The sequence below is a fragment of the Python bivittatus genome, unplaced genomic scaffold (assembly GCF_059951505.1).
Source record: "Python bivittatus isolate LINGU-HERP-01145 unplaced genomic scaffold, Pbiv_v1 ctg000850_np1212, whole genome shotgun sequence".
Classification (NCBI taxonomy): domain Eukaryota; kingdom Metazoa; phylum Chordata; class Lepidosauria; order Squamata; family Pythonidae; genus Python; species Python bivittatus.
The window spans coordinates 60,147,822-60,171,134 of NW_028277112.1; the positions used below are offsets into that span (position 1 = coordinate 60,147,822).

A 23,313-nucleotide genomic window follows, 5' to 3' on the forward strand; every position below is an offset into this window, starting at 1 on the left:
TACACCAGTGTTCAGCTGTTCACTGTCTTGATCTACAAGTCATGAACAATGTATTACCTCCTCTATCTCATTTCCCTTCTATCAAATGCAGAAATAATTTTACTCAAAAATATTTTAACACACCTTTAAGATAGCTTACATATTCAAAACCAAGCACATAAAATGGGGGAGGGGCCATAAAACTAAATACCAATAAGTAATTAATACAGATTTATCATGAGAAAGAGCAACTATGCACCATACATGCTATACAATCAATTCCTCAACCCACTGTCTTTCAGATTTATTGATCTTGTCCATCTCCATAATCACTCAACCAACATAACCAACTTGCGATCTCAAGTTGAAAAAGGCAGCTATGGAAAGGCAATAATATGTTGTCTTACATTGTCTTATGTTGTCAACTGGACTTAAGTTGTTTCACAAAAAACAAGCCTAAAATACAGATTTGGGCTGAAAGCCATGAACTCCTATCGGTTACTTCTGAAAATGTTGCCAAGAAAACTGCAGGGACTAGTCCAGGCAGTCACCAGGAGTCCACACTGATTCAAAGGCACCAAATAAAGAGTTTCTAGAGTAATGATTTCATTATTTCTGCATTCTAAAACAAGACAACATTGCTTCCAAGAAGACTCATGGCATATTCCTTCCCATTTCAGAGTATGTACTATATTTTCAGAGTTCCAGCTCACACACAAATCTTTGTATACATGCAAAGACTCCTTGAAGATAATCTCATTGTGCCCATAGGGACAGCTCTTTAGTGATGTCACCAATGCGGCTTAGAGAAAGGAGGGGCTGCTCATTTCCTCTCATATGTTAAGATGTACACATAAAGGTATTGCACAAATAGGGATAATGTGATCAGATAAATAGATCATTTGGTTTAAAGGATTTCAGAGGGAAATCTGGAAGAGAACACAAGATATTTGAAAAGCTTTGTCTGTTACTTCAATTTTCGCTTTATGAACAGAATAGTTTCACCTGCAGGATGCTAAACCATATGATTAATGGACTTTCCAATTACACACTAAAGTAATGCCTTCAGTGAACTAGGTGATTTTCAAGCAGTAAAATATTTGATTTCCTGGCCTACTATTGCAGCTAAAGCCTTCAAATTCATACTTGAGGTTAGAATGCCTTTTCATGTCTATTATGGACTATTGGCTAATTTTCCTCCCTGAACAATATGATTTGGCTGATCTCAGAGATAAAATGGGTAAAGATAATCAGTGTTTCTAGCCAAGTGGATTTGGCAACAGGCCATTTTGGAAAAGCAGAACACCATTCCCAAACACTCCTTGAAAAGACCTCTAGGAAAAAGCAGTTACTTACCAGTTGTGTAAAAGCTCAAAATCTTGATGTTCCCAAATGGTACATCCATCTTTGCCATGATCTCTAGATACTACACAGAAGAACATTTTTGTAGGAACTCTTTTCTATTAATATCACAACTATAATTATGACTTCACAGAATACATAAGGGTTATACTCACATTACAGCTTCTTCCAAATCACAAACTTTAGATCTCAGTTAACAGCTTAAATCTCCTAACCCTTACCAATAAGACTGCTTATTTTTCTGTTCAACTGCCAACAGCTGTCAAAAATATTACAGAACCAGACAGTGTCCACATATGACATTGCTTTCCAATTTTAGTACTTATCAGCCATTAAGAAAAATGGTCTTCTCAGTTGAAGTCTACTGATTCTACTTCTGTAGAATCTTTCATAAAAGTCTACCTTCTTTTATAGTCCATGATTAATTACCCAGTCTCTCTTTCTCTAACACAGATAGCTCTGTTACCAGAGATTTTCCACTACATATTGCTTATGGAATGTTTTAACCTACTTTGTGCTTGCTTAACAGCTCTGTCTGCTTTCTCCTTCTGTGTCTCCTGTTTCCTTTTCCTGACAGTGATCACTGCATCCTTGAAAGCCAACCCTATAAGCTGACATTCCAGTTTTTAGGTTCCTTCTAATACTTTCCATTAATAATAGTCATGCAGTGGTTTAAACATCACATATCTTCGTTTTCAAGACAGTTTAGATGCTTCGGGTGTCAGATGGCTTTACAAGATGTCAGTTTCACAAGACTGTTATGCCATAGGTAATTCCTTTCCCTTGATAATTACTAAGTAATTAACTGTAATATAAAGTGGTAAAGAGAGAAAGAGAGAAAGAAAGCAGCAAGATGGGGAATAAACAGCAAGCTCTTCCTTCCACCAAACATTTAGGTAAAAATTTCACAGACCAGCCCAGTTTCTTAGCAGTACTGAGAAACTAAAGGGTTTCTTGGCTGAACCTGGTCCATTCCACTTTCATCTTTTTCTGATAGTATGAGACATTTGTTCCCTTGGAGCCTTATGGCACAGATTGCCTTAATCCCCCATCAGCAACAGAAGGATATTAATACTGAGCTATATGGCAAACCTATAGTAAGAATTCCTAATGTGTGTATGTGCAAATCACTATGAACACTTTAAAGGAAAAAGTTAAGTAATAAGCATGACTGTCTTAATTTTGCAATGCTTACAAAGCCTTTATAGCTATGACTATGATTTCAGGAGTAATTTCCCATATATTCATTACTAGTGAAGTTTCAGAGAATCAACTCAAGCAGTCCACAAGTTTCCTCCCCAATGAATTCTTTTTCAGTAGCAAAGTATTTCATTCCCCTAATCAAAAACATAGCTTTGTTCCCTTGCTAATCACAAAACAATGGAGCTTCTCAGAACATTTACAACTTCTGTCAAAGGTTTTCTCTTCTCCAGTTATCATGTCAGAGCACCAGAACCACCAGATCACCTCATAAAAATCTTTCCTCCAATGCAGTGTATATATTTGGTTTACCCCCTTCTATCACATGACTCCAAGCTGTATATTAAAAAAAAATGTTTATCTGGCTTGCCACAAAAACACACAGAAGCCAGTGGGAACAATTAGTTACTCTTTGCTACAGTATGGTTGATGACACAGGGTAAGATTCAGCAAAGCAAAGGGGAGCATTCCCCCAAATATCTAGCATGAACTGGGTGCCATAACACAGGAGAGTGAATAAATACAGTGGCACCCAGTTTACGCTTTATATAGAGAGATTCAACTGCTAAAGTTCAGGCAATATGGCTACCCAGAGCCATATATGGACACCAGCAGGCTATAACAGATATCTCAAAATTTATTCTGAAAGGGACCATAAATCAAACAAAGCCAGCTAGGGGCCTCTTCTCAGCAGGAAATGTAATGATTAAATCAGTTCTATACGATACCACCATATCTACCACATAAGAATAATGCCAATTGTCATTATTCCTGAACAGTATTTCAACATGAAGTTGAACATAAAGAAGAAACATTTTTCATCTTTAAAAGCATAATGATAATATAAAGAAATGGAAAAATTAACACTATTCAATCTTCAATTATATTTAGCCCTACATGCAGGCCCCAAATTAACCATGATTAATTATGATTATGCCCTATTAAAATTAATACAGACTCAGAAGTATGTCTTATTGGGTATAATGAGACTTAGTTCCAGATAAATGTATATTGGACTACTCCTATATACTGTACTTATGGATTGAGCCATAAGTAACTTTTGTTGGATTGGAGTAGTGATCAAAATCCCATATGGAGGAAGAAGTTAAGCGTAATTTCAATATAGCTTGAATAAATTTCCATGATAGCTAAATCAACAGACTAAGCAATGAATCAGAATCAGTTAGTTGGCTACTTTTTGAATACAAAAGAACACTCCCAAATCTCCCTGGCATAAGAGACTTTTTATAACTGTTATAAAATTATAACAGATCATATTGTACCCCATAAATCAAGTCATCTTACTTTAAACCAAATCTCTAAAGACAACCTGTCCTCTCTCACACTGCTTACAGGATAGCCTTTCATAAGTTAATGGAAATTACCATCATCTCATGTTAGCTAGGGCTGTGAGGGCCACATATTGCCAATCTAGGTTTGCCATGTGGTCCATTTCTCACAAGCTAGTAAACATTTATAAAACAAACCACAAGAGACCAAGAGTCAGATGACTGCATTTCCTGTGGAGAAGCCTCCACGAGATGGTGCTTTGAAAACTTTCTGATGTCTCCTAGAAGAAAATCTTTGGTGAACAAGAATAATTCTATTGTTTGCTACTGTTTCAGTAAATTAATGCTAGGATCATTTGTCTATATTTGACTAATGAACAAAATATACCTACTTTAGTAAGAAAAGTACTGGACATAATTTCCACCCCAAAGATAAGTAATGCAGGCAGACATACCTTTTCATGCTCGACTTAGAACATGAAGAATGTTAAAGGGTTTTTTCAAAAGCATACTTGCCATGATGTTCTAAATTATAACAAGGCTTCCTTATTTTATGCTTTTTTATGCTTGGAAGTGGAGAAGGAAGCATAAAAATGTTTCAGAGACCATTTTGAGAGATGAGGAAAAGAAATCATTTAAATGCACCTCTGAAATTGTGTTCTTTCAAGCAACACGACTGTCAACGTTCTGATAATTACCTTCTGTCTCCCTTTCTCCTCCTCCTCTCAGCACTGGCATACAAACTATGCTATTTTAACTTCTTTCCTGTTCTCCCAGTTCTTCTGGAACATTTTATTTTCAACAGTAAACTCATCTGGAATACTGCCATGGTGAGGTTCATCCATTGCAATGTTAACTGTGACTCTCCCAACAGCAGCTATCACCTTTACATTTCTCAGTGTTCCAAAGAGTTTATTTTTTTAAAAAATGGGAAAAACTGTAAAGTTTTAATTCCAACTTCTCAACAATGTATAGTGTCCTAAAACTGCAAGTTCAGTTCTAGGACATAAGAAGATACTTCTAAACCTTTCTAAAATTCAAAACACCTACAATACTGTCACAAACAATTGCAACAACAATTTATTGTAGAAAAGATTTCATATTAAAGTTAAAACTTGTTGATTTAATAGAAATGGCCACTTTCATAAGTCACATCAGAGCATCAAGAAATCCATTACTATGCTCATATACAAAAATCACAGCTTCAAGAAGACCGTATTTCCAAAAGCATCCAAACATAATGGTTCTGAAAAGCCAGATTTGGATATCTATAAAGCAGATCATCAAGAGATGTTCTACTCCTTTGCTATAGATAATAGTTGTTCACGTTCTATGTTCCATAAATATGTCTTAAATACCTATCTGTGCAGAACTGCCTTCCACTTAATTCAATGAGATGTATTTCTAGACTTATATTGCAGTCTAAATCTTGCATATGCAATTGTTGCCACCTCTCGTAATTAATAATTTCTTGAAGACTATGACATTCCAGGAGCTTCAGGATTAACTATAACTTTGAGAAGGGCCCAGACAAATTAGACTTTGCTATTCTTTTTTCACATGAGGCTGAAATACTTCTTGAAAAAGCAAGCCATCATACTCAGTATATCCACTAAGTGGTGAAGTAAGATCCAGCTAATATGTATGCACTGACCTTAACCTGCTAATATGTGCACAGTGATGTTATCCCAAGGCCACTACAAGAATGCACCAGGATTCCTTAATGAATCTTCTATTAATCTGACAGGTGACAGAAGATCCCAGAAGTTATAATCCTGGATTAGAGAACCTGCAGCTCTCCAAATACTACTGAATGCAACTGTCATTATTCTTTAACACTGGCCATGCTATAGGGCCTGCTGGGAGTCGTGGCTGCGCAACAACTGAAAAGGGACAGGATTTACTGACACCAGCACCTCCCACCAATTGCAAGAAAGATACCATGGAAAGAGATTGGATTTGTGTGTCTCTTTCGACATGCAAAAGTGGAATACTCTTTCAAATTTAATATAAATATCAACAGCTGTGTCTTTGATAGAAGCTGGAAAATATTTTTCCGTGACTCAATCATCACTTTTATGGACTAGAAGACCTCCAAAGTCCTTTCCAACTCTATGATTCTATGAAATCAGCACCACCATATCTGTTGTCTACATAATAGCACAGTCTGGTTTAGGTAAAAGGTAGCCTTCAAATCAAGAGGTTTTACTCCAACTATTGAAATATTTGGGGGCCATGATGTACTGAAGACCCAGCTAATGAATATATTTTTCAAAGTCCAATCAATATAATGAAGGAGGACTTTCCTAATTTATCAGTGCAAAAGGATCTTCTCTATCAGTTTATCCTAACAAGGTGCTATCAGATGTGTTGGAATTCAATTCTCATATTTTCTAGGAAAGGCTGCTCTACATATTCCCACTACTTCAATGAGTTTTCAATTCTTGGTTAAAATATACATACATAGACCTTCCACTCACTTCCTCCAAGCCTGATCAAATTAAATAAATAAATAAATAAATAAATAGATAGATAGAAAGATAGATAGATAGATAGATAGATAGATAGATAGATAGATAGATAGATAGATAGATAGATTGATTTTCAAAAACCTTATTTTTAATTTGTGTTGTTAGTTTGACTGATTGTGCTGGTTGGTCAGAAGGGCAAAATATTACCATGTGAACAGAGTACAAAAATTTAATTCAAGAAGACAGCTATTATCCCAAAAGAAAACTGTTATGCAAGTTTATAAAAATGAAATTAATGCTGTTTTGAAAAGCATCCATTAACATATTACAGTATAGAGATTTATTTTAATCAATTCTGCACTTTTTTAAAGGATGTGAATGCTTTGGACCTCACAAATCTACAACATCTATTTATTAAAATAGCTTGACTTACTCAGGTTTCCATGCAAGCTTCCTCCCCACCCCTGAAAAGATGCTACTGCAGCTTTAAAGAATCTATTTGTTTTTAAGTAAATGCAACTCTTAAATGACCGGTGCTTTTAAGGAACAGCAGAGAGGTGCTGTGCTCACACAAGGTATAAAGCATTTTTTCCTACTAATAATTTTCAAAGTGTGCAGAGCCCTACCCTTTTTCTCCCAACTACAAATATCTACTCCACTCTCCCAACTAAGAATATCTATTCCACAAAATATTTGTGTCTCCTGTTAGCATTACCTAACTTTTCAAACTTGGATTACTATTATTCAATTATTCCTTTCTAGTAGTGAAATGTATTGATGGTTTACATTTAAGTGCTAGAAAGGAATAATTGAATAATATTATACATTATTCCAATGTATCTGATAAATTTTATCATTAATGGTCATCATAAGATTCCATCTCTTCAACTGCTTTCAAAACATAACTTGTTTTTCTATATTGGAATGTCAAATGAGAAAGTACTGTAATGCAAAATGCTTTAATAAATCAAGGCAAGAGTTGAATTAAAATGATACCAACTGAGGATAAAATTATGAAATTTTATTATGAATTAGTTTAGTAATGCCTGGATGTCATTATAAAGAATTGATATTAGGAAGCAACTATGTTAATTCTTAAAGAATTCAGCAAATTGCCATACATTTTCCCTTCATTTCAAAAACCTGCAAAAATCTGAACCAACAACAAACGTTTAACACTTCTTTAACCTGGATACTAACACACATTATTATCTTGCCCTCAAATCTTTATTTTCACCATCTTAGCAATCATTTAGACCCTAGTACATAAAATATGCAATATTTCCTTACTTCTTCTTGCTTATACTGAGGATAAGAAAAACAGAGAGGGGTGTTGAGAAACTACAGAGGTTTATTGTAGGAGGTTGCAACTTAAGGGGGAATTTCCCATATTTTATATTACTTGATTCCAAAAGCAAAAGAGAAAGAGAATATTATTTATATTAATCATCTATATTCGGAATGGCCTTTTATTGCTGCTACTGCTCCTACCGTACTTTACAAAAGTAAAACTTCAAGAAGCTATACTTTCATCCATGTTAATATTTTTATATTACTCATTATTTATATATCGAATTCCTCATTATATAGACTTCTTTGCTATAGAATAATCTTTTATGGAATAACATCTCCACTTTTTCAGAGGACAAAAAAACTGTCACATCTATGTTTATTAGTTCAGTTTTGAGGCCACCCAACTCTACACCTACTCTGAGCTGCTTACAATTAAAAAATTAGAAAGAAAATAAGATACGGTAAAGAAAAAATACAGCTGAGTGGAAGACAGAACCAAAAACCAAAAATCAAAGGGGATCAATCACCAACCCAAGGCCAAATTTACAATGAACTGGTTGATGATTAAACTGAAAAAAGAGATAAATTTATATATATATATATACACATATATACATATACACACACACACACACATGTTTATCTTGGTGGCTGCAACATCATGAAAATGGAAATGGGTGAAACAGCCAGATCACATGACATCAAAGAAGACAAGCATTTACTCAATTTAAGTCAAGAGTTAAGAGCTCTTAAATATTTTACAATTTCCTAATAGAGAGTACAATTGGAGTATTTGCTTGTGCAGGCAAAGAAAACTGCTATGTTTCTGCTAGAAGTTGTCTTAGTTAAGTTGTTTTATTAAGAAGAAACTTGAGCCTTTCTTTCCTTGTTTTAAAGAACACTCAACATTTAACTATGAATGGTGGTTCATTTAAAATCTCTCATGCAAATGACCTTTACATTCTTTATAGCAATTTTCTTGAATGTCTACAAAGAATGCCTTTAAGTGATGTCTGACTTATCTTTACCTCAAAGTGAGACAAAAAGTAATTTTGTATAATATTAAAAGGGTAAATTTTCCTTATAAGTAGATGTATATAAATAAATTCATCATAGAAAAAAAAATCAGACAGGACTTACAATTTTCTTAAATAAATCAAGAACAGATATATTAACTGGCCCAGTTTCACTCCAATGTATTTGTTTTTGACCTAGCCCAGTGTGTGAACCCAAATACTACAGTTGTTTCAATAAACTATGATGTCACTTATGGTGACCCCTATACCCCAGGTGTCAATTCAAGGGCATCAACAGAAAGGGCCCACCCAAAGCATCATATCATAGCATAAAGCTCAAGTAATCTCCACACAACAATGTGTTTTGTTCCACTGATGGCTCTGTGAACATGTATCTCATAAGCTTGAGAAGGAAACATACAGCTAGGATCAAAAGTTATCTACTTATAAACAAGAGTTGTACATGAGTTTTAAGAATATTGTTTTGTCAATATCTTAGCTACAATTATACTAACATATATCCAAGGTGGAAGAGTTATTACCTTCTCATGACTTCCAGCTCTCAGTGGCATGCACACAAATCTATCTAGCCACATTAGCTGGTTTGGCTTTCCAATTTTACTGCTCACTATGGAAACCCAAACTCCTTTAAACATGTCAAACATTTTGGTTACCTTACTTTTAATATTTCACTGTTGAAATTTAATGATTTTTGAAAGAGTGATTTAACCTCATAAGGAAATTCTCATGGGTTCTCATAGTTCTGGAGAATTTAAAAGATAAGGTTAAATGTTACATATACTTCTATCTATTTTTCATCCACACGGACCTTAAAAGTAGTCCAAATAAAACTTTGAAGCAGATATGGAGGGAGATAACATCATGCTTTGCCTGAACTGCCATCATACTTTTTTTTTTTTTTTGGGAAACCTTAGGAACCCATAATTATTTATCAATTAAGTTCATAGTCTAGATAAATTAAAAACATTTTAAATGTTGTAGATTTCAGTGTAAAAAAAGTTAATCCTAGATCCACAGAACTCAATGGGATTTAGTTCTGGATACAGATTTATTGAAATCAAACAGATTTAAATATATTCAAATATGGTTGGCTCATAATGGAAATCCACATGAAATGTCACCATCTATAAGGGTCAGAACTGTGGGTTTGCTTTTTATCACAAATTAATCCATAAGGTGCCTCATGAAATTTCAGGAAAACTCACAATGGCCTATTCAGATTAAAAAAAAAAAAATAACAGCAACAACAATGATACCAGGAGTAGTTCTAATAAGATATGCAGGCCCAAATTATAATGGTTGCAGAAGGTAGCTTACTTTTGTGCTTCCCAAATTGGAATGACCACTGCAAGACCATCTCGAGGTTTGATTGACATTGATTCTCATATCATACTGAGGAAGAACACTGCCAGCCTCATCAGATAAACTAAACTATTCCTTTACTTTAAAAATCAAAACATCTCTTTGATCAACTGAATTATGCACTTGAATGTCATGAAGTTCAACCAAAAAAAAAAAAAATCTGAAAGAAGGCTTAGTTTCAAAATGAAACTATAAAAGACAGGGCAAAAAACACGTCCTTTTAGAAGCCAGGTCTTTCTCTTTCTTTCTCCCTCTCTTTCTCTGACTGTCTCTGGAGATTCTATGAAAAGAATCTATGAAACTTCCTCAAATCATCCATTTCCTGGAGCCAGAAAGAGAAGAGACATCAAAAAACGTTGCTCGCTGAAGGAAAAATCTTGTCAAAGCCAGGCTTTGCCAACAAACCTTCAGAGAAAAAAAATGGAGAAACATCCATAATTGCATGAGCACTTCCCATCTCAGCTTTGTCTGGTGGAAAAGCCTGTCCTTGCTCTCCCTCTCCTCCATTTTCTGGTGGAGCTAGAGAACATGACATGGCTTACCTGACTCAGATCACAGCCCTCTGTCCAACTATTCATTTCCTCTTAGGCATGCAAGTAGCTTCATGAGACAAACAGCCATGCATACAAAGCCACAGCAGAAAGCAACTCCATATCTCGCCACCTTCCTCCCTCCCTTTTACTAGAAGGTCCCTCCAAAACCAAGAGGAGAAAACTTTCTCCAGGGTGCAAAAAGAACAGATCTCAAGGATCTCCAAGAGGAGATTCCTCCCCCACCCCCGACCCCCAGCAGAAACTACAAAGCCTAAGAAAGAAAGAGGGTCTCTCCAAGAGAGAAAGAAGAGAAGAGAGAAAGACTGTGTGTGTGCGCGTGTGTGTGCGAAAGAGAAGTAGCTTTGTATTTTGGAATCTGGACTGGAACCAACGCAGACAGCTTGCAAATGGAGGACAAGGAGATAAAGAAAGAAAGGGGGGAATGAAGGAGATGGGGGGAGGAAGCTCAGCTGCTTCTCATTCTCTGGAAAGCCATAGACACCAGGGAACTGAACAAGAAGTGAAGGTCTCTGTCCTCCCCCCTTTTTTCCCTTCTTTCTTCTCTCCCCTTCTCTCTGTCTCTCAAAGGAAAGAAGCAGGACTGTGTAATGGCTTCTCTCCAGCTTAACCGCTGTTCTCTTCCAAGCCAACCCTTTCAGAAACCGCAGCCAAAGGGAAGACCCCCGCTACATCAACTTCAGGAAAGGCGGGAGCTTGTGTGTACACACATACACACGCATATATACCTACACCGGTGTTAGGGAGGGGGGGACCCCCTATACCTGCCTGAGAGAGGGACCAGATTTGCAAGGAGACGTGGAGGAACAGAGAGAAAGAGAAAGCAAAGAAAGAAAGAAAGAAAGAAAAAGAAAGAAAGAAAGAAAGAAAGAGGTCACCAGCTAGCCTGGGTCGAGTCAGCTCGGAGCTCTGGGGGTTTTTTTTCCCCACCTCTCCCGCCTGTGATCCAATCACTTCCCCACATCCAAACCCCCAACTGCCCCCACACACTTCTGAGCTCCGCTCCTCTCACTTATCTCTCCCTCCCCCCACCTTAATGCAAGAACAACAAAAAATTAATTAACTGCCTTCCTCCTCCTCCTCCTCCTCCCACCACCAGCTCTTCCACCACCACCACCACCACCTCCTTCTCCTCCTCCTCTCCTCCTCCCCCATTACGAGAAAAAAGACTTCTTCTCCCAAACAAAACCATCGTTTCCCACCACTACTTCGGGTCCCCCCCCCACCACCACCCTTTCTTCTGCTTCTTCTCCTGGCTTGTTGGAATGAATGGATCAGGGCTTGGAGAGGAGATCTATCTTTTCAAAGGTGGTGGGACAGCCAGAGAAGGCTTTTCTTCCCCTTTCCCACAGCTAGACCCGCGTTGGGTTTTGATTGCGAGAACTTACAGCGGGAAGGTCCTGGCGCTGGCGCTGGTCGCTTTCCACGGCTCTCCTTTCTCTCCTTCTCCTGCTTGCAATTGTTGTGGAAGTTGTTTTTGCTAGACTCATGTGCTCCTTGCCAGGTCTCAGCAATGGAGAATCGCCATCTTTTTCCCTGCTTTTTCCCCCCTCTCCCTCTCTCTCTCTCTCTCTCTCTCTCCCTTACTGGTTTGCTGCAGCTGCAGATGACCTGAGATATCCGTCTCTCTCGCTCTCTCTCTCTCTCTCTCGCTCTCCCTCAACCTTCTGTGTGTCTCTCTCTGAATAATGAGCAACCAGAGGGAGCGAGAGAAGGAGAGAGAGAAGACAATCTCCTTGCCTACCACACAAAACGCAAGAGCACCAGGGGGTGCAAGAAGGCTTTCTAACAACAACAACGTGGAGGGGGGAGAAAGAAGAGAAAAAGGGGGGTGAAGGCAAGAGAATAAGAGGAGGGGGAAAGAGAGCTAGAGATGGTGATGGTGGAGGAGGAGGAGGTGGTGGAGATGGTGGTGTTGGTGAAGAAGATGAGAGAAGGGGAAGGTGGTTACAAACTTGAGTCCTCTTGGGATTTGATTTCTGAGGCACTCCCCAGCTTCCTGAGGTGGGAGACCCCAAAAAAGGCGACCTGGAGAGGTTTCCCAATTCTAAGCTGTTGCTTGTAAACTCCAACCCTTGTTAGTCTTGGAGATGCTGAGAGAAAACCCCTTGCCTACGCTGCTGGGTCACCAGAGTCCTTGCCACCAGACCTGGCAAGTTCTAATAAAATCAACCACCCGGCTTGAGCGCCTCCAGAGATGCGCCTTGTTGTCCCCTAAGCTGATCCCTGAGATGCGTCCATCTAGAAGAGGCTTAATCTTTTTTTTTTTTTTTTTTCCCTGAGCAGCGTGAAAGAACACAAATGGAACTGGAGGTTGCAAAGTGTATCTTAGAAAAAATAAAAAGGAAAAGGAAAGCTCAGATCTACCACGTGGTTGATTTTAATCCCCCTCCCTCCTCTTTTAGCTTGCATTTGAGGGTGAGGGGAGAAAAAGGACTCAAATTGTCCATTTCTGGCACGTATTTTGAAGTCTTCTCCCGGAAATAAAGACTCTTTGTCGTTTGATTTCTTCCCCTAGCATGCGCATATATATATCTATATACACACACACAAAAGGAGAAAGCTTGTAACACAGAGGAGTAAATGCTTCTGCTTCCTTGAAAAGGTCCGTGCAGTGTTTTGATTACCACAAGATCCTACTTTAAAATTAAAAATAAAACTTTGGTGCCATCTTCCCCCTTCCTTCCCCTCTCCTTGTCTGCACTTCTCTGGCTGACTATAATAGGCACAGGCTATGGAAAGTGACAATCAAGATTGCCAAATGATAAGGTGTCATCACCTTGAAGACAAAAGAGAGGGGAAAAAATGAAGATATTATTACCATGGATCTTTATTTTTCCAGGAAATCATTCTGAACCTTTCCTGCAAACAATATGTGTGCATGTGAATGTGTGTGTAGGATCCTCTCCCTTTTTCCTTCTGGTTGTATCTTCTTCCATGCCAAATTTAATACCTTTCAGATTTTAATCTAGTACTGGGGTTGGGAAGGGAAGGGTGGAAGGGAGATGAAGTTAACATTGCAAAAAAAAAAAATCAATAAACACTGTAGTGAAGAGGAAAGCAATTTGAAATGGAAGACATGGCATTACTGATATTTCTTCTCTGTTTCTCTAGTCCTTCAACTAGTCTCTCTGGAGTAAAGAAGGGGTAGGACTTTAAAGATGGGGGAGGGAATCCTTTCCATGGAATGAGAAATCTGTGGAAAAAAAAGAGCTGAGTCTTTTATTTTAAATATTTGGATTTAATTAAGATAGAGAAACAATTCAACTCGAGCTTTAGAGAATAGTTGAGTCTAGGAGCTCCAGAACAAACCTGAAATTGGGAAGACGGGAAAAACATTCATCAATTAAGTAAAAATGAGAAAGCATATCTATCTGTAATTTTCCATCATGTCCTCAATGTTGATCTCCTTTCCTAAATTATGATGATTAATAATGAGTAAAACCTGGTCCTTCTAAAATTGTCAGGATTTATGTGATCTTGAAAGAGATCAATGGTTTCCAGTATAAAACCCTTATAACGTTTCATATTATATTATTACAATAATTGGGGGGATTGTTTTTGCACACTTTGGAAACTGATACATTTATCAGCCAATGCAGATGCTTCTCCCCCTCCCCGATTTTGACTTTGTCATCAGAGTAATAATTCTTCTAACAAGGTGACATGCCAGAAGTAAAGTACAATGGCCTTTTCCTTCGGGGGGGGGAGGCAAATATTGAGGCCAGTCCAACCAGAACTGCATCACTTTACAGCTGCAATCCTAGACACGGAGAAGTTCCACTGAATTTAGGGAAGATCTACATATCAACCTCTCATGACAGTGCTGATGGTAATCTGTGTCACTGCCAATTTTGCAGGCTTCATATTGGGCCTTTATTGTGTACTTGTTCCAAGTCTGGCCTCTGAGTCTCTTCTGTCATCCACTGCAGCACTATAAGGATCCCAGTTGGTGTGTCCTTATTAGAAAGGTGGGGGGGGGGGGGCTGCCATGCCATCACCTCTCACCACTCTTGAGTTGGTACACCATTGTCTTTTATCATGTAACCAAGTACTCAACAAATATTCCTCTATACAGGCATATACATTTTGATTGAAATGTTCCACAGTGTAATCAGTTTCTTTTTTTTGTACATGTTTATGTTGTGTGCATAAACTGCATGAAATGCCAATATGTTCCAATGCCCAGTCAGCATGCCAACTCCTTTTTTTCCCACTCAAATGTCATTGTGTGGTCACTCCCCGTCCACTGATATATCCACTTCTTTCTGTTTATACATACATACCACATAATACTAAGAGAGAGACAAACATAGAGACATATACTTCTATATTTAATGCTCAGGTATCCAGTGGGGCTATTTCCTAACACCAGCCATCTCGACAACCCACTGCCCTTCTCAACATCATCAATGCAAACTATTCATTGACCACGAATCCTCTGCTTTCCTTTTCCTCTCCAGCCATACCACTGACTGCACAATCTCTTATGTGCTCAAAAGGGTTTACAACAGAGGCCGACAGACTTCCTGCTCACTTTTTCTCTCATGCATTGCTCTTAGAGCTGGAGTGTGATGGTGGGCTAAGGAAATCAAGGTCCTTCTGTGGCTGGTCCTAAATTGGGTGGCAACAACTATTTGCCGTCCATAGTTCTGTAGCTTCGCTTTGGGTGTATCTGGGAAGGACAGCTTTGAATGGTTATCACATCAAATCCAAATGAATCTTAAAAGGCTAAAGATAGACTTTTACTGGTTCTCCATGGGCATTAGGGGAGGCCACCAGTCACACACCAATTTATATGGTACCATGAAGTAAGGGTGGGTAGCTGGTGGAAGACCATATTTGAAGGAATACCACTTGGCTGGTATGCATTCTGCCCCCTGGCCTCCTCCTACATGGTTATGTGTTGCTTTCCCAGTTTATACATCAGTGGGCAACTGCTGTCTGGGGAAACCCTGACCATGTTCTATGCCACACCCCAAACATCACTTCTTCTTACCATACATTTTAGTCATGCTAAGGGATTCCTCCCTGTACACCAACCACATAGAAGGCAGTGGAAGGAGGGCCACTGTGGGCCTGCGGACTGAACACTGAGGTTGGCAAGACAGCACAGGAAGAGATGTTCACATTCTCTTTTCCATTGTTTCCCTGGCAGATACACAATACACCGAACACATCAGGGACCAAGCATGGTCCTGGGCTTCCCTTCTGCTCATGAGGAAGGTTACTGTAGCCAACATCATACAATCAGCTCAGAGGTTCCCTTAACAAATGTCAGGATTTAGACCTGACAAGCCTTCCTTTTGTCTACAAACAGAGCAACCTAAGGTACAGCAATCCCCAGTTCCACCCAACATTTTCTGACAAGGCAGTGCAAACCAACCCACTCATGTGAGCTGCTTTACCATCCTCACCATCTGCTGTGACACCCCAGGCCAGAATGCCAACATGGTGCCCACCACCACTTAACAGCACACTGCAGACACCACAGTTCCAACCCAAAGGTTTGACTGCATTTTTTACCACTAAGGTTAGGGTTGCAGTTCTCATGAGATAACATCTTGGTATACTGGTGAGTGATGGGCATCTTGCTATGCTGTTTCCCCAGGGGCAGGGTCATCCTGCTCCTTTCAACAAGAGCTGCCTCTGTGAGCTTAATAGCGGAGTGGTCTTCCTATGCAAGGAGGCTTAACTCCCAACTTGGACCCCCATGCAGATAGGTCTACCAGTCTGCATAGGCAGCATACTCCCACTCACAACTAGAGTCTACAGTTTGCCAGGAGAATACAGGGAATACAGGAAATATTTCTTCATGTCTAGGAACATGGGTGACGCTGGGACATAATCTGCTGCATTGATGGCACTGACTACTTTTGTTTCTCTCCTTCCCCTGAATGGTACTGCAGCTTTGCCCAGTGGCAGTATCATAGCCAACTAGGTTAATCCGAGATGCGATTATTGCTAATTGAAAACTTTTCCCAATACCCTGCCATGACAACTTGAAATATAGTTGGCATTGGCAATTTTTGCAGGTTCAGTCTCTGATCACTGAGTTCTTTATATCCCTGCCCCTGATTCCCTCTGTTCAAATTAAACTTAATTACTGGTATGCTGTTTTGTTGTACACTGGGCTCACTGGGAGATATGGTACACCCACAGAACAGCTCCTGCCATTGCCTACAGTTGGGAAGTGAAAGGTGCTGATTGTAGTGGAAAGCAGTGCCCCATGATGTGGGCTGGGCTTCCAAAATATAATACAAAGTAGTGTGGGTCCTCCCTTCCCCACTACAGGTGGAATATAAATGACAAGGGTTTGGCCATGTCCCTGATGCAGGGCATCTGATGGGTTCCTGTAGCCTCCCTCAGCACATAGCACTTGGAAATAGTGAGTGGCAGATGAAGGCTTATGCCCGGTGCCAAGTTTTCCCTGTGTTAGAGGCTAAGGTGGCTTATCAAGACATGTAGAGAATACACATCTAATATAATTGCACATGTTTGTTGTTTATTGGGGGAGACATGGAAGAAGAGACAGGTAGTCCTGCATGCAAAGTTTGGCAAAAGAACTGTACAAGTTAGCAAGTGCAGATGTGTAGGGAAATCAAGCCTACACACAGGACCAACTCAAGCTGCTCAGTGCTCTCTCTACTGCTTGGCCCTCTGTAATAAGCCTTTGGCTTCAATAGCAGTCAAGACTCCTTGGGTGTCGCTGGTGTACAGTTTGGGTGCTGGCTCCAAGTAATGCACACCATGGCCCTTACTCTCAGAAGTTGTGGAGCAGTTTCTACATTGCCTCCAGCAGTGAACTTCCTGAATCCTCCATAGACATCTTGGTAATTTAACCAGTCTTCAGCTTCCTGGGAACAGGGTTGACTGGCCACCCATGGGCATCACTGCCTGTGGATACGGAAGAACCAACTGCAGGCCAGATCTTGAATGGGATAAAGATGCAGGGCCATCCTTCTGCTTGTTCTAGCTGCTGCACTATGACAGAGAATGGTGTCATCTGAAGGCTAACAGTGGAAACATAATGATTCTGCAATGTGGTAGGTTGCAGCTGTGTTCCAAAAGGCATGATGTAAGTTGGGTACTAAATGCATGGCTGTCTTGGTGGTGGTGCATAGGTCACGGTTCTGCTTTCATGTGGCAAGCCATTTATGTGCCTTGTCCTTCAACTGCTGTACAAAGCGAGCATTGCTGGAATGCTTAGTGGCAGTCTCCTTAGCAGTAGAATTTGTTTCTCCTTGGTGTGGTGAAGGAGAGTCTCTACTATTTTCTCAGTGCAGGACTTTTTAGCAGCACTGCTAACTGGAAAGTCAGGGACATTGCTGCAAGCAATGGGTGCTATGATGGAAAGAGAATCACATTAGGCAGATGCTGGAGGAAGGACAGATTGGGCATGACTGCACTAACGTCCAGAAGCAGGCATGCCTTTCCTTAGCTGATGGCCCTGCTGCAGGAGGGCAATGGCAATAGTCATGGTGGCTATTCCAGATGCAACACCTCACTTAATCCACCATACTACATATTACACCCACACCTACCCTCCAGTTGGTGGAGAAACTCATCCTGCATTTGATCACCATATGGGTGGTTATCTAGTTCCTGCTCATTCTGGCACTCTTCAGTGTTATCCAGCATCTGCTCCCTCATGTCATGGAAGTTGAGGTCTGTAAGAATGCTTTCCACTGCAATGGAAGAGAAGAGATGGAAGAGAGCATCAAGCAGTAGATTAGGCAGCAGTACAGCCATGATCTGGAGGGGAGATACTGCAGGTGCAGCACGGAGCAAAGCAGAAGTCTTCTGGGTGCATTGGCTAGAACTGCAGATTGAAGGGTGGATCACTGGTAGGAGAAGGGTGGGCGACCGTGGAACCTGAGGAGGCCTGTCTGGGTGGGCTACCTGGCAGGGCAAAGAAAGTATGGATACATAGGAATAAAGAACCCATATACATCTGCAGCAAACTCTGGGAAAAGGTTGTTAACTATTGTTTCTTATGCATGGATGACGACGATTCAACTTCTATCATTCCTTACCCTTGTGATCCTGGCTAGAGTTGATGGAACTTGTAGTGGAACATAGGGAAAGTCACATGTTGCTCATCCCTGATGAATGGAAAGTATGTATTCAGATGACTCCCACTGAAATGAGATCAATTGAGCAAAAGTATTTGCTTCTCCAGTCATAAATGTATTTACATAAAAATAAATTCGAGTGGAACACGCTTCTGAGAAGATATGCAAAGTATTATTGATGGCTGGACATTATATACTGGGCAATGTACTCATCTGATGTATTTTTGAATCCCATCTCTTTAACTTTCTTAAGGGAACAACAAATACATCCTATATAATTCTACATAAATTAACCATTCTAGTGAGTACTATTTAAGCAAGATGAAAAAGAAACAATTGGGGGGCAGACAGAAGACTGTTGATTTTAGAAAATCCATCTGGGGGGGGAAAGATCCATAAAAATTCTTATTAGATCTCATAGTTCCATGCAGACAAGTGAAGCGGACATGTCCTAAGATGCTGATAAAAGAACATTATTAGGGAAGGGGGGGTGGGGATAGACTTTGCTGCTGCCAGGGTGTGCATGTGTTCTGGCAGCAATTTTCAATAAATCATCCCTTCTCATGAAAGGAACGCCAGGACTTTTCAGAAAGTCTTTGACGTACCTTCAGCACTGGAGCAGATAATGTGTCTCTTTGTCTTTTAATAATGAATCCTGACTCTTCCTGTCAGCCAGTTCTCCTGGAAAATAAGAATGCTGGTGCGAGATGGAAGCTTGGAACTTCAGTTATGGGAAACTCGACCCACAGCAACCCTATGATCCATCTTCCCCTTTCTCTTTAAAGAGAAAATAACAACTGATCTTCCCAGAGATTATTTTTTAGCTGACCTCATTTCCATAGAGATGGCCATAAGGGTTTTGTCTTCCTGCTATCTCAGCTTGCATAATTATATACAGATTGTCTTAGGTAATGCATTACTTTTATCCCTAAAGAAGGCCACAGAGCCCAGGGATAACCCTTTATTTTAAAATACTGATTCATCCTTCCAGAATATCATAGCTCCATGCAGCATAAATGTATGCCTCTTCATGCCTTCTGCCAACTAGAACTCAGTAGACTTGGCATGAACACTGCATGGTGCATCTTATTTAGGAAGTGTTGGCCTGGTGTTCTGCAGATTGCTAAGTTAACTTTCTTTAAGGAATGCGCAAGGCACATGCGCTGATGAGCCCAAGAGAAAGAGGCTTCTCTGTGATGGTGCTTACCCTTGTTCCCAGAAAAACAGAGCTTCATTTACTTTTTGATTGATTTTAATAAGGTCCAAAACCTGATTGATTGATTGATTGATTGATTGATTGATTGATTTTGCCAGACCGAAACGATTAATCTGAAGGCGGACCATGATTTTGTTCAGCAATTTTAACTGTTGGTATTTTTCTATGTTTTTCTTATTGTGAATGTTGTACTTTATTCATATTTTTCCATTTGTTTCATCACTTCTTTTAAGCCCCGAAAGGCAGCAAAGAAGAAGAAAAAGAAGATACCAATAAGAAGAATATTAAAGATCTGGTAAATATAGTCTAGATCAGATGTAGAAGCTGCCTGTAGCAATAAAAATGACTGTCAGGCTATTGGGCAAGAAATGTTGGAAAAGAATTGATTCCTTTAAATCACCATTTCAGTGTGTGTATGTGTGTGTATGTGTGTATACACACATACATACATACACACATACACATTAATAGATATCCTATAGATGTTGGTTAAATTGGCATTTTTACAAACTAGTAATTTTTCTTTTCAAATGTAGCCTTTTTTAAAAGGGATTTGGTTAACCAGTCTCTGCTACAGGAGGGACAGAGAATGGCTGCTTATCTTATATCTAGCATGTCTGAAGACGAACTGCCAACTAACTTGGACCTAAACTATTTAGTTCTTCAAAGTCGCTTGCCAGTACTTTGATTTAGGCCTAGAAGCAAATGGATGAGTGCAGACATTGTGAGATCCAGGTCTGATGATTTCATAGATAGTGCTCGCTAACATTTTTACTGATGCAGCCTGGAACATCTGCAACTTCCAAAAACACTTCAGAAATAGCCCCAAGTAGAGTATGCTGCAGTAATTAAATCTAGATGTAACTAAACAGTGTGCCATTTGGCTTCTTCAGAAGCAAGTATGGTGGTTTACCAGTCTAAACTGCCAAAGGTTTTTCTGGCTTACTTTGCTATCTGGCCATCCAGGGACATGCCTGAATCTCGGAGAGCACCACTAATCTATGGACATATTTTTTCAAGGTGAACACTTCTCCATTCACAACAGCTGTGGCCTGCTTCTGCCTGACCAGGAATGTCCAGCTATTGATCTAGGACAGTGTTTTTCAACCTTGGCCACTTGAAGATGTGTGGACTTAAACTCCCAGAATTCCCTAGCCAACATGGCTGATCTAGAACCTCAGCAGTTTCCTTAATGTTAGGTTTTTGAAGAGGGAAAATAATACTACAGATCAGAAGGATATTGATTATAGTATGTTTATTAGAATGTCCAGAACGTCCTATGCTATTATTAAATTAGTTAGATACAGAACTGATTCCTGAGGGTCAGCTTTCACTAGATTCTACTGGCCTTATGCCCATCTCACCAATGGAATCTAAGTTCCCATAAATATCAACCAGAAATTATATGAGTTGATGGCCAACATATCTGAAGGACACCATCTTGAAAAAGGCTGTTAGACACCTACAGCTAAGGAATCAAACAAGAGTTTCCAATTATCATGTGACTGCTACATATACCCAAGTGCCCAAAAGCTCGTCACTGTCCAAAAAGAACCTATACCATATAAAATCAAATGTGAACCTATAAGTAGAAAGAATAACCAGCTGATATTGATGCTTATCTGCCTCTCTCTCTCTCAGTCTCAAGGACATACACAGAAGTTCCAGTCCTGTTTCAGACAAACAAAAAATGCAATTTCTTCATTGAAGTTGAAGTAACATGGGAGCTAGTATTCCAAACTGGTCATGGGCATTAGCCTGAATGGCTTATTTAAAAGATTAAACAAGGCTAAGTTCCTTATCAGTCCCTCTGGATCTTTTGGGTGGTCTGTAGCTCTACTCAGATTCCTTCCCTAACTAAGGAAATCAGTTTCTTGGCTCTAAAGATAGCGAAATAATTTGCCTAGTGTTTGCCAGGCAAATTACTTCACTATCTTTAGAGCCAAGAAACTGATTTCCTTAGTTAGGGAAAGAATCTGATTCAGCACAATCTAATATTGCCAATGTCAACCTATCCCTTCATCTCTCTGCCATTATTAGAGCAAGTGTCAAGGACTGTCTGAGTCATGCATATCATGTCATAATGTAGCTGGTTTATTTGTGGTGTAGTGGAAAACCAGGGTGGAAGGGTTCACACAACAAAAAAATACCAATTACAGGTACAACATAAAAAATAGAGTGAAAGATGGGTACAGGGAGTAAAATATGGAATCTGCAATTTGCCCAGTTGATGGGAAAGGGGTTGCTGATACAGAAATGGTGAAATAGCATATGATGCAGATCAAGGTTGGAGTCAACAGCATCCATTACCAAGCTCTGATGACATCAACACAATGACCCGTGAATAATTATGTCATTGTACAAATGGTGCACTTCAGTAATGACATCATGGCATCTGATGCAAGTATGTATTGGTGGGACTGAGAATTCTGGGAGCTGTAGTCCCACTTGTCTAGAGGGTTCCAGGTTGAGAAGGCTGGTGTAATTAAACAACCTTGCTTTCTGAATGTTAAGTGACATGTACAAACAATGAGACTATCATCATTTCCATGTCCTCTTTATGAGAACAAGTGGGGCCAGAAACAAAAAGTTTGCCCGCTTAGGTTGGAGATCCGGAAATGGGCAGGGTTTTCTTTTTCTGTGCCTGAAATAACATTCTTTTCATTACAGTCTTTCATGTTTCAGTGTGCCCATTTTGACTCCATTTCTCTTAGCACTTACCCTCCCAAGTTAGCTAGTAAACTGAACGGCTGGCAAGACTCTTCTTTTTCAGGAAGTTTCTCTTTGGACTCTGCCAGAAACTCCACTGCCTGCTTTGGCAAAGTAACACTCATTCTCTTGCAGCAGGAATGCAGAATCAGAAGCTCCAGGTCCACAGCTACTTCCCCCCCAAAATTGAAAATTCTGACCTAACAGAAGTGGGAAAGGTTTTAAATGCATAAATAGAACAGAACAGAACAGAATAGAATAGGACAACAAAAAGAGACAACAAAAAGCTAAGAAGGAAACAAAAAGACCAGAACACACCCCCTCCAGCAACCAACACCCAGTTAATCAGAGACAAACAAGCAGAAAACAATACCTTAATCAAGGAACTATCAAGGAGAAAACCACACCCCCACCAAAACTGGGAGGGCAAGGTACTGTATATAAACAGGGAGCAAACCCCACACTCACTAGCACTGATGATGCTACCTAGTTGGGTAATGAAACCTCTCCCAGCAAACAACAAAGATCAGAGACCATCAAGGACTCCACAGGATAGATTATTTACCTAACTTACTTACTTACTTACTTATTTTAGGGTTTAAAATTAATATATTTCCATTAGTGTTTTACTTAATAATCAAATTATTTGATTCTTTGATTTAGATTTAAATGTATTTAAATTAAAACAATGCAATACAATTTGAATTACATTAAAAGTATTACATTAAATTAAATTTAGTGCTTTCCTGGCCAACCTCGCTTCCATGTT

General features: G+C 39.5%; 1 protein-coding gene and 1 pseudogene across 6 annotated transcripts in view; one reads left to right on the top strand and one right to left on the bottom strand.

The window, feature by feature from the left end:
* ZNF462 (zinc finger protein 462) overlaps nt 1–12,218 on the bottom strand; it is a 151,686-nt gene extending 139,468 nt beyond the window's left edge. For 4 of the 6 annotated variants that reach the window (XM_025163995.2, XM_025163993.2, XM_025163997.2 and 1 more), the window contains exon 1: nt 11,933–12,218. The gene's annotated coding sequence lies outside the window, so the exon portion shown is untranslated. The remainder of the gene's footprint in view (nt 1–11,932) is intronic. The other 2 variants (XM_025163994.2, XM_025163996.2) reach the window with 2 other exon arrangements.
* A 4,233-nt stretch (nt 12,219–16,451) lies between these two features.
* Nucleotides 16,452–16,600, top strand: LOC112540186 (U4 spliceosomal RNA; annotated as a pseudogene).
* Nucleotides 16,601–23,313: the final 6,713 nt, after the last annotated feature.